General features: G+C 37.8%; 1 long non-coding RNA gene and 1 other non-coding gene across 2 annotated transcripts in view; one reads left to right on the top strand and one right to left on the bottom strand.

The window, feature by feature from the left end:
- Positions 1-2,609: 2,609 nt before the first annotated feature.
- LOC110143077 (uncharacterized) overlaps positions 2,610-16,286 on the bottom strand; it is a 55,757-nt gene continuing 42,080 nt past the window's right edge. The window contains exon 4 of the long non-coding RNA XR_011483188.1: positions 2,610-2,663. This is a non-coding gene — a long non-coding RNA (uncharacterized lncRNA). The remainder of the gene's footprint in view (positions 2,664-16,286) is intronic.
- Positions 16,049-16,155, top strand: LOC139030985 (U6 spliceosomal RNA). The gene has a single exon (XR_011483415.1). It is a non-coding gene; the product is annotated as a U6 spliceosomal RNA (small nuclear RNA).

Genomic DNA, 16,286 nt, shown 5'->3' with positions numbered 1-16,286 from the left:
TGATAGAGATGTGGGTTACATAGGTGTATGCATTCATCAAAAAAAAAAGTACATTTAAAATTTGAATATTTCACTATCTTTAAGTTTTACCATTTTAAAAGAACTACAAACAATTTAGAATGCCTTTAAAAGGCGTTTAAAATTAACTTATAAGTCTAGGATATTTTGAACATCAAAATGTATAAATAACAATAAGAAATTAAAGTCCATTGAATAAAACAAGAATCCATGGTGCCATGCGGACAGGAGAGAAGGAAGGGCTGTTCCTCGAAGTAGCTTGTTTACAAATAGAGGAAGTGATGGTCCAGAGGCAAAGGCATACTTGGCGATCTTCACTCTGGCTACTGGTGTAGACTGTGAAATCCTGATTAGATGAAGTGAAGGTAAAGAGGTAGATAGTAGCCTAAAGTGTCCTATAATGTAATGTAATGTAAGTCACTTCAGTCGTGTCCAACTCTGTGCGACCCCATAGACAGCAGCCCACCAGGCTTCCCCATCCCTGGGATTCTCCAGGCAAGAACACTGGAGTGGGTTGCCATTTCCTTCTCCAATGCATGAAAGTGAAAAATGAAAGTGATGTCGCTCAGTCATGTCTGACTCTTAGTGACCCCATGGACCACAGCCTACCAGGCTCCTCCATCCATGGGATTTTCCAGGCGAGAGTACTGGAGTGGGGTGCCATTGCCTTCTCCAAAAGTGTCTTATAGGCTGAGTTAAACATCCTGGACTTGTTTCCTTTAAGAGTCATGGAGACCCACTCAAGGACGTTAAGCAGGGCATGGGCATGATTAAGCCTGTACTTTGTTGTCATACAGTTGCTCAGTCGTGTCTGACTCTTTGCTAGCCCATGGACTGCAGCACACTAGGCTTCCCTGTCCTTCACCATCTCCTGGAGCTTGTTCAAACTCATGTCCATTGAGTCGGTGATGCCATCCAACCATCTTGTCCACTGTTGTCTCCTTCTTCTCCTGCCTTAACTCTTTCCAGCATCAGGGCCTCTACTTTAGGATGTACAAGTCTGTACTTTAGGATGACCATATTCATGTCAATGTGAAGCACAGAATATTCACTAGGCAGCTACTGCAGGAACATTGCTGATAGATGATAATGGCCCAAGTTAAACTAGTGGCAATGTGAATGGGTACATGGGGACATACTTTATGGCTGTTAGGCAGCTGAAATTTATAGGACATGGCATCTAACTAGATGTAAGATAGGAAAGATGTTAAAAATGTCTTTTGGTTTTCTGGTTTGGGCAGCTAGATGGACAGTGGTTACCACTCAAAAGATAGAAAACAGAGAAAAAGGAGTGTGTTTCTTAATCCATTTCTTGATCTAAAAGTTGCCATTGTTTTAATCATCTTGTAGGGTTGCCTGCACTACACTGAAACCTAAATCCCCGGCACAGAGATGTTTAATAAACAACCATTAGTTCTATGTACAAAGTTGCAGAGAAACAGGTAGCTGTAGGTGATAGGAGACAGAATGGTTACTAAGCATGCCAGAAAGGCACGGGAGTGCTATAGACAGGCGACAGGAAACCAAGGCGGATGCTTTTCCTCTGTGATCTCATAGTACCTAGGCATCCTTTCCTCTTTTCCTGTGAGATTTTAGGACCAGGGTCTGTGGACTTATTCACTGTTGTATCTGTACCTAACACAGTGCCTGCCACAGAATAATAATATGCAATAATCATTTGTTGAGTGCCTGAAATGAATGGATGGATGAAAGCAAAACTAAAAAGGCAGCTTGAAGTATTACAAGAGAATGAATTTAGATCTTTATCATAGACAACTGATTACCTTTGTCCTTTAGGTCAAAATACATTGTCCTTTCAATTCTCCAACAGTACCACGCCTTCTCCAATTGCAGGGCCCGTGCACCTGCCTGAAATGCTCTTTCCCCTCCCACCCAGAATCAATGCCCCCTTTTCCTTCAGATTTCAGATCAGTCATCCTTTCAATAGGGAAGGATTCTTGCTAATGCAATCAGCCCCTCTACTATATTACCCTCTTGCACCAGGCATCTGTCCTGTGTCATTCTCACCGAAATAAAGCTCTATATTTATGTCTGTGACTGTTTATTTAGTAACCGTTTCCTTCAGTAGACAGAAAACTTCAAAGGATAGAATCATGTCTGTTTTTTATTCACTAATCACCCAGAACCTAAAGTATAGTGCTTGACACACAAAATAGAAGCTTGTTAAATAGATACATTAATTTAACACTGTCTCATCAGTAGATAGTTGGTTCATCTCAGCACTATCTATATAGTCGGGCTCAATAAGTAAGAGTTGCTTGTTAAATGAAAGGTTAGAATTGATTTTCTTTCTCAAGTTTGTAAACAGTTGTTGACTAGCATGCTTGAAGCAAATAAATTCATTCCTACAATTAAAAAATAGAAAGAGTGATGGAATTAGAAAAATTAGTGAGTATTTAAGTGATTGAGAGTACAATTTTGCTAAGAAAATGACATTTACATAATTTCAAATTACTCCCCACAGAGTATTAATTATGAAGGGGAAAGGGAAATACAGTGACTTCATAGTAGATAAACTTTGAAGATAACCTTTTAACTATATAATCAAATTAATATCATATGCCTTTTACCTTCTGTGATATTTTGTGATGCCTTCTGTCACATTCCTGATTCTTGTGATATTCCTGACAAAAATGTAATAGATGAAACTTATGACTCAGATATATAGAACAGACTTGTGGACTCTGGGAGAAGGCGAGGGTGGGATGTTTCAAGAGAACAGCATCGAAACATGTATATTATCTAGGGTGAAACAGATCACCAGCCCAGGTTGGGTGCATGAGACAAGTGCTCGGGCCTGGTGCACTGGGAAGACCCAGAGGGATCGGTGGAGAGGGAGATGGGAGGGGGGACCGGGATGGGGAATACATGTAAATCCATGGCTAATTCATTTCAATGTATGACAAAAACCACTGCAATGATGTAAAGTAATTAGCCTCCAACTAATAAAAATAAATGGAAAAAAGAAAAAAAAAAGAAACATCATAAACATCAAATTCATACTGAGATATTTCACAAGATAATGACATATGTGTGTGTATAGGGAATTATGTAAAATGTTAAATATCTTGGTCTTGATCATTAACCAGTCATTATATAAGGGAATGTTTTTATTAAGTTTTAAAAATTGAAGGATTTAGTGGTAAAATAACATGCTTTCAATGGATAAATAAGCTCTTACTTTATAGCACAGGGAAATATATCTAATATCCCATGATAAACCATAATGGAAAAGAATATAAAAAGAATATGTGAATATGTATAACTGAATCATTTTGCTGCATAGCAAAAATTAACACAAATTGTAAATCAACAATATTTCAATAAAAAAAAGAACATGATTCCAATTGACACAAATACACCTGATTTATTCTGCTCTCCATCTCAGACAAGACCCATGGCTTATAGAATTTGAAATAGTAGCAGAAACACAATCTACAGATTCATTCCTCCTTTTCTCTGCAACTGGCAAGAAATGATCAGAAAGAGGGAGATGATAATGGTTGGCTAATGGTTGAGTGTGCCAGGGCTCACCATATAGCCTCTTAACAAATCCTAAAAAGCAGTTATATCTCCAGCTGTTTGTTGGTATCTTTAGAATATCTCTTTTCAACTGGGGCCCCATTTATCTACCAAGGAACAAAGAAATAGCCCATTTATCGTTCTGTGATATCTTACGTCTCTAACGTTCAAAATCGTACTTATATCCTTATATAGTGTGGGTAAATATAGATTCTTTACGATCTTTACAATCTTGAACTCATTATTTACACTGACTCTTACCTAAACATCATTCTGCATTTCCTATATATAATCAAATTGTCATCCTTGGACCTAGAAATGTTTCCTGAATTCTGTGCATGCAAGCGTGCTCAGTCGTGTCCCACTCTTTGCAACCCCGTTGACTGTAGCACACCAGGCTCCTCTGTCCGTGGGAATTTTCTGGCAAGAATACTAGAGTGGGTTGCCATTTCCTTCTCATTATACAAAGATAAAAACAGTAAATCACATAAAAATGATTTAAGTTCTTTTTACATATTACATGCATACATATATATGTGTGTGTGTATATATATGTTTTATTTTTAAAATATGCAACCTGGGTCTGGTATTTGAGTCAATTAACTCTGCTACTAGAAATCTTTATTCAGAAATGTATAAAGCAAAGTTCGTGCTTCTCCATAGACATTATATTTCCCAGATATTCTCATGGCCCCTGGAGAGCCGCTAGCAAAAAGTATTACCAAGTAGGAAGAAAGCTAAAGAAGTCACTGAAGCATAGTGTCAGAGAGCTCTACATAAACAAGGAAAACAAAGATTTATACAGTAATTGTGGAAAGAGAATATGTGGGTGTGAAGAATAAAATTGGCCCTGGAGGTTTCACTACAAATATATTGCCATCAATTTTTCTGGAGATAAGGTAGAAAATTGTCTGATGACATTAAAATGCAGTAGAGATTGAAAACAGCAAATGTGTAGGAGACCAAAATGACCCCCAGATAAAACTTTACCCCGTTCATAATGTTTATATCTATATAGCTGTGAACCAGCAATTCTCTTGCCAACTGCGTTTTCCTTTTGTAACCAGCTGATGTGTGTCATATAGACATCAAATTCCACCCAGAATTAAGTTATGTGACTTTACAATCAAATACTTAATATTTAGAGCAGAAGAGGTTATGTTTGTCTTACGTACAAAGAAAATAACGTTTCCCTTAAACAGTCATGCAATCATTTAGTATATAACATACAACAACCATTGTGAAGAGAAAATGTGCTAAACAAATAGCTATTAAGGCAAGCAAAGTAATCTTCTTTGAATTCTACCACTCATAATCCCAAGGTTGTAAACAATTAGCATTTCTTTCTCTTAGTACACTTATTTGTAAAATAAGACAATATTTAGGGTCATTTTTGTCATTTCTAACAATTTTGAAATTCTGATTTCAAATACTTGTAGAAAATATCTTTTAGAGCCTTATTCCAGAGAGAAAAACAGTGGATTTAAATCTTTTATGTCATTATTAGTCTACTACAAATAGAAACTGGTTTCTTCAAAATGTAAAATATGCAGACTCCTCAAATGCTGCAGTTACCTTTAAATATAATTCTGCCATTCTTAATACCTTACTTTTCCTTGTTTCTAGAGAAATAACTAGGGGCAAGTCTCTGCAAGGCCTCACCAAAGAAATATCATGTCTAGGGAAGGGGGTAGTTATGTAGTTATTTCCTTTTCCTTGCTCCATCTGTTGAGGAGATCTATAAGCAGTTATATACCAATAACAATAAAAACATATACAGGTAAAATATTTCATTTAGTCCCTAAATTGTGTCCAACTCTTTGCGACCCCATGGACTCTATCTGCCAGGCTCCTCTGTCCACAAGATTTTCCAGGCAAGAATACTGGAGAGGGTCGCCATTTTCTCCTCTATGGGAACTTCCTGACCCAGGGGTCAATCCCAAACCTCTCTGCTTCTCCTGCATTGACAGGTGGATTCTTTACTGCTCAGCCACCGGGGAAGCCCTACAAGTCAAATATTTGTTTCTAAATATAACTCTCCACTAAAAGGAACCTAGGCTCATTAAGGGGAAAAAACCTGATTTTAGGGCTGAGGAAGGGAAGGTACATGAGACTGGAACTTTTTTTATGCTAGAAAATAAGAAAGTACCCTGAGAATGATGTGGTGGTGGTGGTTTAATCGCCTAGTTGTATCTAACTCTCTGTGACCCCATGGACTCTTGCCTGCCAGGCTCCTCTGTCCATGGGATTCCCCAGGCAAGAATACTGGAGTGGGTTGCCATTTCCTTCTCCAGGGGATCTTCCCAACCCAGGAATCAAACCTGGGTCTCCAGCATTGCAGCAGATTCTTTACCAACTGAGATATGTGGGAAGGGACATCTCAAAAGGACCCAGGGTTTAGCTTGGGGGGCTTATACTGGTCACTTTAGGAACATCAGAAAATAATGATAGCAATAGATTTTAACTTATTCAAGAAACCATGGTCCAAAAGTTCATACTGATTTACACACAAGCATGGATGTGTATTTTATTGAAGCTAAAATGTCAAGTAAAAATATAGAAAAAGTTGTTGCTGGAGACCTCTACTTTTCTCAAAAGTCAAATTCAGAAGAGATAAACCTGTGGAACTCTTTCAGAGTAATGGAGACTAAGGAGAAAGAATGCCTAAATGCAATGTGTGTTCTTGCATTAGATTCTGGACTGGAAACTATAACAGCTATGAAAAGTATTACTGAGACCACATTAAGAACAAGAAATATACTTATGGTCTCTGGATTAAATAAAAGAATTATATTACTGTCAATTTTTATTTTGAGAGTTATGGTTCTTAAGAGAATGTCCTTGTTCTTAAAAAAATAAACATCTATCATACCCACAGTAACATAAATATTTTATCTCCAACTTACACTTAAATAATTCAGAAAAATTTCACACACACATGGAGAGAGAAAGGCTATAAAAATTCAGTGATAGCAAAATATAAACAATTGGGACAAACAAGAGAGCTTTATACCATCCTTGTAACTGTCTCTAAATTTTAAAACATATGTCATGATTTTAAAAATCAAGAGAGATCAAGAATGTAGGTGACATATTTCACTATACTGGAAAATAATGAAATCCTCCCCTAGTATTTATAGTTGTCTCTGTTCTCAGTTTTAGAGCCAGTCAGTTAAAGGGGTGGCTGGGTTTTCTGGAGGAAGAGCCCCACAATACCCAGCAAGCTTATGTAATACTGATCACTTCAGATTTCCCTAAGGGACCTACAGGTGTTTACCAGAGTAACTGTCTCTTTGTGAAAAGAAGATTGATCAGATCCTTCAAAGGCTATTGCTTATAAGAAATGAAGTGCTACACACACACACACGTGTATATGTGTGTATGTACTTTTAAAAGGAAGAGAATGGGCAGTGGTGTACTGGTAGGCTAACTCTCGGGTGGAAAAAAAATCCTAATTATAGTGTTTGCTGATTTCTGAGGCGTATGTCCCCCACCATGGCCAATTTCAAGCTACCAACAGTTTGACTTATGAATTTTTAAATGTTTTTCTAATTTTTCAAATGTTTTATTATTGAGGTGTAACTGATGTAAGGGCTTCCCTGGTGGCTCAGTTGGTAAAGAATCTGCCTGTCCATGCAGGAGACATGGGTTCCACGTCTGGGTCGGGAAGACTCCCCCGGAGAAGGAAACGGCAACCCATTCCGATATGCTTGCCAGGGAAATTCCATGGACAGAGAAGCCTTGTGGGCTACAGTCCACAGAGTTGCAAAAGAGTTGGACACGACAGAGACTAAACAACATCAATAACTGACATCAACCACTGTTAGGCTCAGGTGTATGACATTAAGAATTGGATATGTGTAAATACAGAAAAATGACCCCCCTAATAACTCTAGCTGACATCCATCTGCATACATAGTTCAAAGTGTTTCCTGTGATACTTTTTAAAATTAATTTTTACTAGAGCACAATTGATTTACAGTGTTGCATTAGCTTCTGCTAAACAGCAAAGTGAATCAGTTATACATTTACATATATCCACTCTTTTCTAGATTCTATTCCCATATAGGTATTATGTATTACATTACCTGTATGTAATACCCATATAGGTATCACAGAGCATCGAGTAGAGTTCCCTGTGTATACAGCAGGTTCCTATCAGTTATCTACTTTACATACAGTACTCTGTATGTGTCAACCCCCGTCTCCCAATTTCTCTCTCCCCCTCCCTTTCTCCTTGGTAATAAGTTTATTTTCTATATCTGTGAGTCTATTTCTATTTTGTAAATGGATTCACTTGTAGCACTTCTTTAGCATCCATTCTTCTTTCTTCTTCTTTCAGCCGCTCAGTCGTGTCCGACTCTTTGGAACCCCATGAATCGCAGCAAGCCAGGCCTCCCTGTCCATCACCAACTCCTGGAGTTTACTCAAACCCATGTCCATTGAGTAGGTGATGCCATCCAGCCATCTCATCCTGTGTCATCCCCTCCTCCTCCTTCCCCCAATCCCTCCCAGCATCAGGGTCTTTTCCAATGAGTCAACTCCTCACGTGAGGTGGCCAAAGTACTGGAGTTTCAGCTTCAACATCAGTCCTTCCAATGAACACCCAGGACTGATCTTCTTTACGATGGACTGGTTGGATCTCCTTGCAGTTCAAGGGACTCTCAAGAGTCTTCTCCAACACCACAGTTCAAAAGCATCAATTCTTTGGCACTCAGTTTTCTTCACAGTCCAACTCTCACATCCATACATGACCACTGAAAAAACCATAGCCTTGACCAGACAGACCTTTGTTGGCAAAGTAATGTCTCTGCTTTTTAATATGCAATCTAGGTTGGTCATAACTTTCCTTCCAAGGAGTAAGCGTCTTTTAATTTCATGGCTGCAGTCACCATCTGCAGTGATTTTGGAGCCCCCCAAAATAAAGTCTGACACTGTTTCCACTGTCTCCCCATCTATTTCCCATGAGGTGATGGGACCAGATGCCATGATCTTAGTTTTCTGAATGTTGAGCTTTAAGCCAACTTTTTCACTCTACTCTTTCACTTTCATCAAGAGGCTTTTTAGCATCCATAAACAGGCGATATTATATAATATTTGCCTTTTTCTGTCTGACTTACTTCACTTAGTATGACAATCTATAGGTTCATATATGTTGCTGCAAATGGCATTATTTTGTTCTTTTATACAGCTGAGTAATCCATTGTATGGGAGAAGAAAATGGCAATCCCTCCAGTATTCTTGCCTGGAGAATCCTGTGGGCAGAGGAGCCTGGTGGGCTACTGTCCATAGGGTCTCATAGAATCGGACTTGACTGAAGCAACTTAGCAACAGCAGCAGCAATCCACTGTATATATATACCATATCTTCATCTGTTCCTCTGTCAATGGACATTTAGATTGCTTCCATGTCCTGGCTATTGTAAATAGAGATGTAATGAATATTTGGGTATATGTATCTTTTCTAATTATGGTTTTCTCTGGATATATACCCAGGAGTGGGATTGCTGGGTCATATGGTAGCTTATCTTTAGGATTTTTTTTTTTAGCTTTTTTTCCCCCATTTATTTATATTAGTTGGAGGCTAACTACTTTTCAATGTTGTAGTGGTTTTTGCCATACATTGATATGAATCAGCCATGGATTTACATGTCTTCCCCATCCTGAACGCCCCTCCCACCTCCCTCGCCATCCCATCCCTCTGGGTCATCCTAGTGCACCAGCCCTGAGTACTTGTGTCATGCACCAAACCTGGACTGGTGATTTAAAACAAATTACTTATTTATTTTCATTGGAGGATAATTGCTTTGCAATATCATGACAGCCCCTGCCATACATCAACATGAATTGGCCATAGGCATACCTGTGATCTTCCCTCCTGAAACCCCTTTCAACCTCCCTCCCTTCTCCATCCCTCCAGGTGGTCACAGAGCACCAGCATTGGGTTTCCTATATCACACCTGAAACTTCCAGTGGTTATCTATTTTAGTTAGTTAGACTTAGTCACTCAGCCATTTCCCATTCTTTGTGACCCCATGGACTGTAGCCCACTAGGCTCCTCTGTCCATGAAAATTCTCCAGGCAAGAATACTGGGAGGAAGTAGCCATTTCCTTCTCAAGGGGATCTTCCCAACCTGGGTCTCCTGCATGGCCTCAGATGATGCTTTAACATCTGAGCCACCAGAGAAGCCCAGGGAAGTTACTTATTTTACATGTGGTAATAAGTTTCAATGCTATTCTCTCAAATCATCCCCCACTTTCCTTCTCCCATTATGTCCAAAAGTCTGTTTTTTATGTTGTGTCTCTTTTTGCCCTGCATGTAGGATTGTCAGTATTATCATCCGAGATTCCATCAGTTAAGTTCAGTCATTCAGTCATGTCCAATGACTCTTTGCGACCCCATGGACTGCAGTACACCAGGCTTTCCTGTCCATCACCAACTCCCAGAGCCTACTCAAATTCATGCCCACTGAGTCAGTGATGCCATCCAACCATCTCATCCTCTGTTGTCCCCTTCTCCTCCCACCTTCAATCTTTCCCAGCATCTGGATCTTTTCCAGTGAGTTAGTTCTTCACATCAGGTGGCCAAAGTATTGGAGTTTCAGCTTCAGCATCAGTCTTTCCAATGAATATTCAGGATTAATTTCTTATAGAATGGACTGATTAGATCTCCTAGCAGTCCAAGGGATCCAAAGAGGCTTCTCCATCACCACAGTTCAAAAGCATCAACTCTTTTGTGCTCAGTTTCATTTATTCTCCAACTCTCACATCCATACATGACCACTGGAAAAAACATCTAGTTTGACTAGATAGACCTTTGTTGGCAAAGTAATGCCTCTGCTTTTTAATATGCTATTTGGGTTGGTCATAACTTTTCTTCCAAGGAGCAAGCATCTTAATTTCATGGCTGCAGTTACCATTTGCAGTGATTTTGGAGCCCAGAAAAATAAAGTCAGTCACTGTTTCTACTGTTTCCCCATCTATTTGCCATGGAGTTATGGGACTGGATGCCATGATCTTAGTTTTCTGAATGTTGAGTTTTAAGCCAACTTTTTCACTCTCCTCTTTCACTTTCATCAAGAGGCTCTTTAGTTCTTTTCTTTCTGCCATTAGGGTGATGTCATCTGTCTATCTGAGGTTACTGATATTTCTCCCAGCAATCTTGATTCCAGCTTGTGCTTCATCCAGCCTGGCATTTCACATGATGTACTCTGCATAAATTAAATAAGCATGGTGACAATATACAGCCTTGATGTACTCCTTTCCCTATTTGGAATCAGTCTATTGTTCCATGTCCAGTTCTGTTGCTTCTTGACCTGCATACAGATTCTCAGGAGGCAGGTCAGGTGGTCTGGTATTTCCATCTCTTGAAGAATTTTCCACAGTTTGTTGTGATCCGCACAGTCAAAGGCTGTGGCATAGTCAAAAAAGCAGAAGTAGATGTTTTGCTGGGACCCTCCCCTTCCAATAATCCAGTGGATGTTGGCAACTTGATCTCTGGTTCCTCTGCCTTTTCTAAATACAGCTTGAACATCTGGAAGTTCATGGTTCATGTACTTTTGAAGCCTGACTTGGAGAATTTTGAGCTAGTGTGTGGGATGAGTGCAATTGTGTGGTAGTTTGAGCATTCTTAAGCATCGCCTTTGGGATTGGAATGAAAACTGACCTTTTCCAATCCTGTGGTACTACTGAGTTTTCCAAATTTGCTGGCATATTGATGCAGCACTTTTACAGCATCATCTTTTAGGATTTGAAATAACTCAACTGGAATTCCATCACCTCCGCTAGCTTTGTCCTTAGTGATGCTTCCTAAGGCCCACTTGACTTCACATTCCAGGATGTCTGGCTCTAGGTGAGTGATCACAGCATCATGATTATCTGAGTCTTGAAGATCTTTTTCATATACTTCTGTGTATTCTTGCCACCTCTTCCATATATGTGCATTAATATATGATATTTGTCTTTCTCTTTCTGACTTAGTTCACTCCGCATAATAGGCTCTAGTTTCATCCAATTCTAAAAACTGACTCAAATGCATTCCTTTTAGAGTTGAATAATATTCCATTGTGTATATGTACCACACTTTCCTTATCCATTTATCTGTTGACGGATGTCTAGATGGCTTCCATGCCCTAGCTATTGTAAATAGTGCTGCAATGAACAGATGAACATCAGGGTACATGTGTGTTTTTCAGTTATGGTTTCCTCAGGGTATATGCCCAACAGTGGGACTGCTGGATCATATGGTAGTTTGATTCCTAATTTTTTAAAGAATCTCAATACTGTTCATAATGGTTGTATCAGTTTACATTCCCTCCAACAGTGTAAGAAGGTTCCCTTTTTCCCACATCCAATCTAGCATTTATTATTTGTAGACATTTTTATGATGTCCATTCTGAGCAATGTGAGGTGATACCTCACTGTAGTTTTGATTTGCATTTCTCTAGTAATGAGTGATGTTGAGCATCATTCATATGTTTAGTCATCTGTATGTCTTCTTTGGAGAAATTTTTGTCTAGGTCTTCTGCACACTTTTTTATTTGGTGGTTTTTCTGGTATTGAGCTGCATGAACTACCTATATATTTTGGAGATTAATTCTTTAAGTGTTTTGTTTGCTATTTTCTCCCATTCTGAGGGTTGTCTTTTCACCTTGCTTGTAGTTTCCTTCTTTGTGCAGAATTCTGTAAGTTTAATTAGTCACATTTGTTTATTTTTGTGTTTATTTTCTTCGCTCTAGGAGGTAGATCATAGAGGATTTTGCAGTGATTTATATTAAAGGGTGCTCTGCCTATGCTTTCCTCTAAGAGTTTTATAGTTTCGGTCTTACCTTTGGGTCTTTAATCCATTTTGAGTTTATTTTTGTGTTTGGTGTTAGGATGTTTTCTAATTTCATTCTTTTCCGTGTAGCTGACCAGTTTTTCCAGCAAACCTTGTTGAAGAGGCTGTCTTTTCTACATTGTATATTGTTGCCTCCTTTGTCAAAGATAAACTGTTCATAGGTACATAGGTTTATCTCTGGGCTTTCTATCTTGTTACATTGGTCTATATTCTGTTTTTGTGCCAGTACCACACTGTCTTTTTTCAAAAATTTATTTATTTTTAATTGAAGGTTAATTGCTTTACAGAATTTTGTTGTTTTCTGCCAAACGTAACCATGCATCAGCCTTAGATATACAGATGTCCCCCTCCCTCTTGAAACTCCCTCACATCTCCCTCCCCATCCCCCCCCCAGGTTGTTACAGAGCCCCTGTTTGAGTTCCTTGAGTCATATAGCTCATTCCCATTGGCTATCTATTTTACATATGCTAATGTAAGTTTGATGACTATAGATCTATAGTGTAGTCTGAAATCGGGAGGGCTGATTCCTCCAGTTCCATCTTTTTTTTAATTGCTTTGGTTATTCAGGGTCTTTTGTGTTTCCATACAAATTTGTGAAATTATTTGCTCTAGTTCTGTGAAAAATACTTTTGTTAGTTTAATGGACATTGCATTGAATCAATAGGTTGCTTTGGATAATACAGTCATTTTCACTATATTGATTCTTCCAATTCAAGAACATTGTATATCTTTCCATCTGTTTGTGTTGTCTTTGATTTCTTTCATCAGTGTCTTATAGTTTTCTGCATACAGATCTTTTTTCTCCTTGGTAAATTTATTCCTATATTTTATTCTTTTTATTGTAATGGTAAATGGGATTATTTCCTTAATTTCTATTTCTGATGTTTCATTTTTATTACATAGGAATGAAAGGGATTTCTGTACATTAATTTTATATCATGTGACTTTACTATTTCACTGATTAGCTCTAATAATTTTTGGTGACATCTTTAGGGTTTTCTGTGTAGAGAATCATGTCATCTGCAAAGAGTGAGAGTTTTACTTCTTTTTTAATCTGGATTCCTTTTATATCTTTATCTTCTCTGATTGCTATGGCTAAGACTTCCAAAACTATGTTAAATAATAGTGGTAAGAGTAGGCAACCTTGTCTTGTTTGTGATTTAGAGGAAATGCTTTCAGTTTTTCACCCTTGAGGATGTTTGCTATGGGTTTGTCATATATGGCCTTTATTATGTTGAGGCATGTTCCTTCTATATCTGCTTTCTGAGATTTTTTTTTTTATCATAAATGGGTGTTGAATTTTGTCAAAGGCTTTCACTGCATCTTTTGAAATGATCATATGGTTTTTAACCTCTCAATTTGTTAATATGATGTATCACATTGATTGATTTGCATATATTGAAGAATCTTTGCATCCCTGGGATAAAATCAACTTGGTCTGATGTACGATCTTTTTAATATGTTTTTGGATTAATATGTTGTTGGATCCCGTTCGCTAGAATTTTGTTGAGATTTTTGCACCTGTCTTCATCAGTGTTATTGGTCTGTAAATTTTTTGTGGCATCTTTGTCTGGTTTTGATATCAGGGTGATGGTGGCCTCAAAGAATGAGCTTGGGAGTTTTCCTTCCTGTCCAATTTTCTGGAAGAGTTTGAGCAGGATAGGTGTTAGCTCTTCTCTAAACTTTTGATAGAATTCCATTTGTGATGCCATCTGGTCCTGGGCTTTTGTTTGTTGGAGATCTTTTATTACAGTTTGGATTTCCATGCCTGTGGTTGGTATGTTCATATTTCCTATTTCTTCCTGGTTCAGTTTTGGGAGGTTATACTTTTCTAAGAATTTGTCCATTTCTTCCAAGTTGTCCATTTTATTGGCATACAGTTTCTCCTGATAGTCTCTTATGTTTTGTATTTCTATGTTGTCTATTGTTAACTCTCCTTTTTTTTTTTTCTCTAATTTTACTGATTTGAGTCATCTCCCTTTTTATCTTGATGAGTCTGGCTAAACGATTCGTCAATGTTGTTTACCTTCTCAAAAAACCAGCTTTTAGCTTTATCGATCATTGTGTTTTTTAAGGTATCTCATACTGTGCTCCATAGTGGCTATACCAATTTATATTCCCACCAGTGGTATAATAGTGTCCCTGTTGCTCCACATCCTCTTCAGCATTTCTTGATTGTAGATTTTTTGATGGCCATTTTGGCCTGTATGAGGTGATACCTCATTGTAGTTTTGATTTGCATTTCTCTGATGAAGAGTGATGTTGATCACCTATTCATGTGCTTTTATGGTCATCAGCATGTCTTCTTTGAAGAAATGTCTGTTTAGATCTTCCGCCTATTTTTTGATTGGGTTGTTTGCTTTTTTTTGATATGGACCTTCATGAGGTGTTTATAAATTTTAGAGACTAATACATTGTTGGTCACATTGTTTGCAAATATTTTCTCCCATTCTGTGGATTGTCTATTTGTTTTGCTTATGGTTTCCTTTGCTGTGCAAAAGCTTTTAAGTTTAACTAGGTCCCATTTGTTTATTTCTGCTTTTATTTCCTTTTCTCTAAAAGGTGGGTGAAAAAACAGCTTGCAGCAATTTATGTCAAAGAGTGTTCTGCCTATGCTTTCTTCTAGGTGTTTTATAGTGTTCAGTCTTACATTTAGGTGTTTAGTACATTTTGTATTTATTTTTGTGTGTGGTGTTAGGGAGTATTCTAATTTCATTCTTTTACATATAGCCATCCAGTTTTCTGAGCACTACTTATTGGAAAGTCTGTCCTTTCTCCATTGTATTTTCTTGTCTCCTTTGCCATATATTAGGTGACCATAGGGACAGGGGTTTATCTCTGGGCTTTCTACCTTGTTCCACTGATCTATTTTTCTGTTGTTTTTTTTTTTTTTTTTGCCATGACTATACTCTCTATACTCTTTATAATATTTTGAGTACTGAAACTTTGTAGTATATCTGAAGTCAGGGATTTTAATTCCTTCTGCTCCATTCTTTTTTCTCAAGATTGCTTTGGCTATTCAGGGTCTTTGTGTTTCCCTACAAATTGTAGAATTTTTGATCTAGCTCTGTGAAAAATGCTGTTGGTAATTTGGTAGAGATTGCATAGAATCTATAGGTTGCTTTGGGTAGCATAGTCATTTTGACAATATTGATTCTTCCAATCCAAGAACATGGTAGATCTATCCATCTGTTTGTGTCTTGATTTTTTCATCAGTATCATAGTTTTCTGAGTACAGATCTTTTGCTTCATTAGCTAAGTTTATTCTTAGGTATTTTATTCTTCTGATGGTAAATAAGATTGTTTCCTTAATCTCTTCTGTGACTTTTCATTGTTAGTATATACAAATACAAGAGATTTCTTTGTATTACTTTTGTGTCCTGAAACTTTACCAAATTCATTGATGAGTTCTAGTAGTTTTCTGATAGCATATTTAGGATTTTCTATGTAAGGGTCATGTCATCTGCAAACAGTGACAGATTACTTTTTTTCCAATTTGGATTCCTTTTATTGCCTTTTCTTCTGTAGTAGCTGTGGCCAGGACTTCTAAACTAAGTTGAATAAAAGTGTCAAGAGTGGACATCCTTGTCTTGTTCCTGAACTTCAAGTAACAGCTCTCAGTTTTTCACCTTTAAGAATTACATTTGCTCTGCTCGCTTCGGCAGCACATATACTAAAATTGGAACGATACAGAGAAGATTAGCATGGCCCCTGCGCAAGGATGACATGCAAATTCGTGAAGTGTTCCATATTTTTAAGTATGATGATGTGGGATTCATTCAGTTTTAATTATAAAATGGGGTTTTAGGCAAAAGTGAAAATCCAAGATACAAAGTCCAGAGAAGTATTCAGTTGCTGCCTCATGCCTTTGTAGCTTTCCTGGGTGA

Source organism: Odocoileus virginianus, chromosome 24 (assembly GCF_023699985.2).
Source record: "Odocoileus virginianus isolate 20LAN1187 ecotype Illinois chromosome 24, Ovbor_1.2, whole genome shotgun sequence".
In the NCBI taxonomy this organism is placed as follows: domain Eukaryota; kingdom Metazoa; phylum Chordata; class Mammalia; order Artiodactyla; family Cervidae; genus Odocoileus; species Odocoileus virginianus.
The sequence above is the reverse complement of the archived record's forward strand: the minus strand, read 5'-3'. Positions and strand labels throughout refer to the sequence as shown.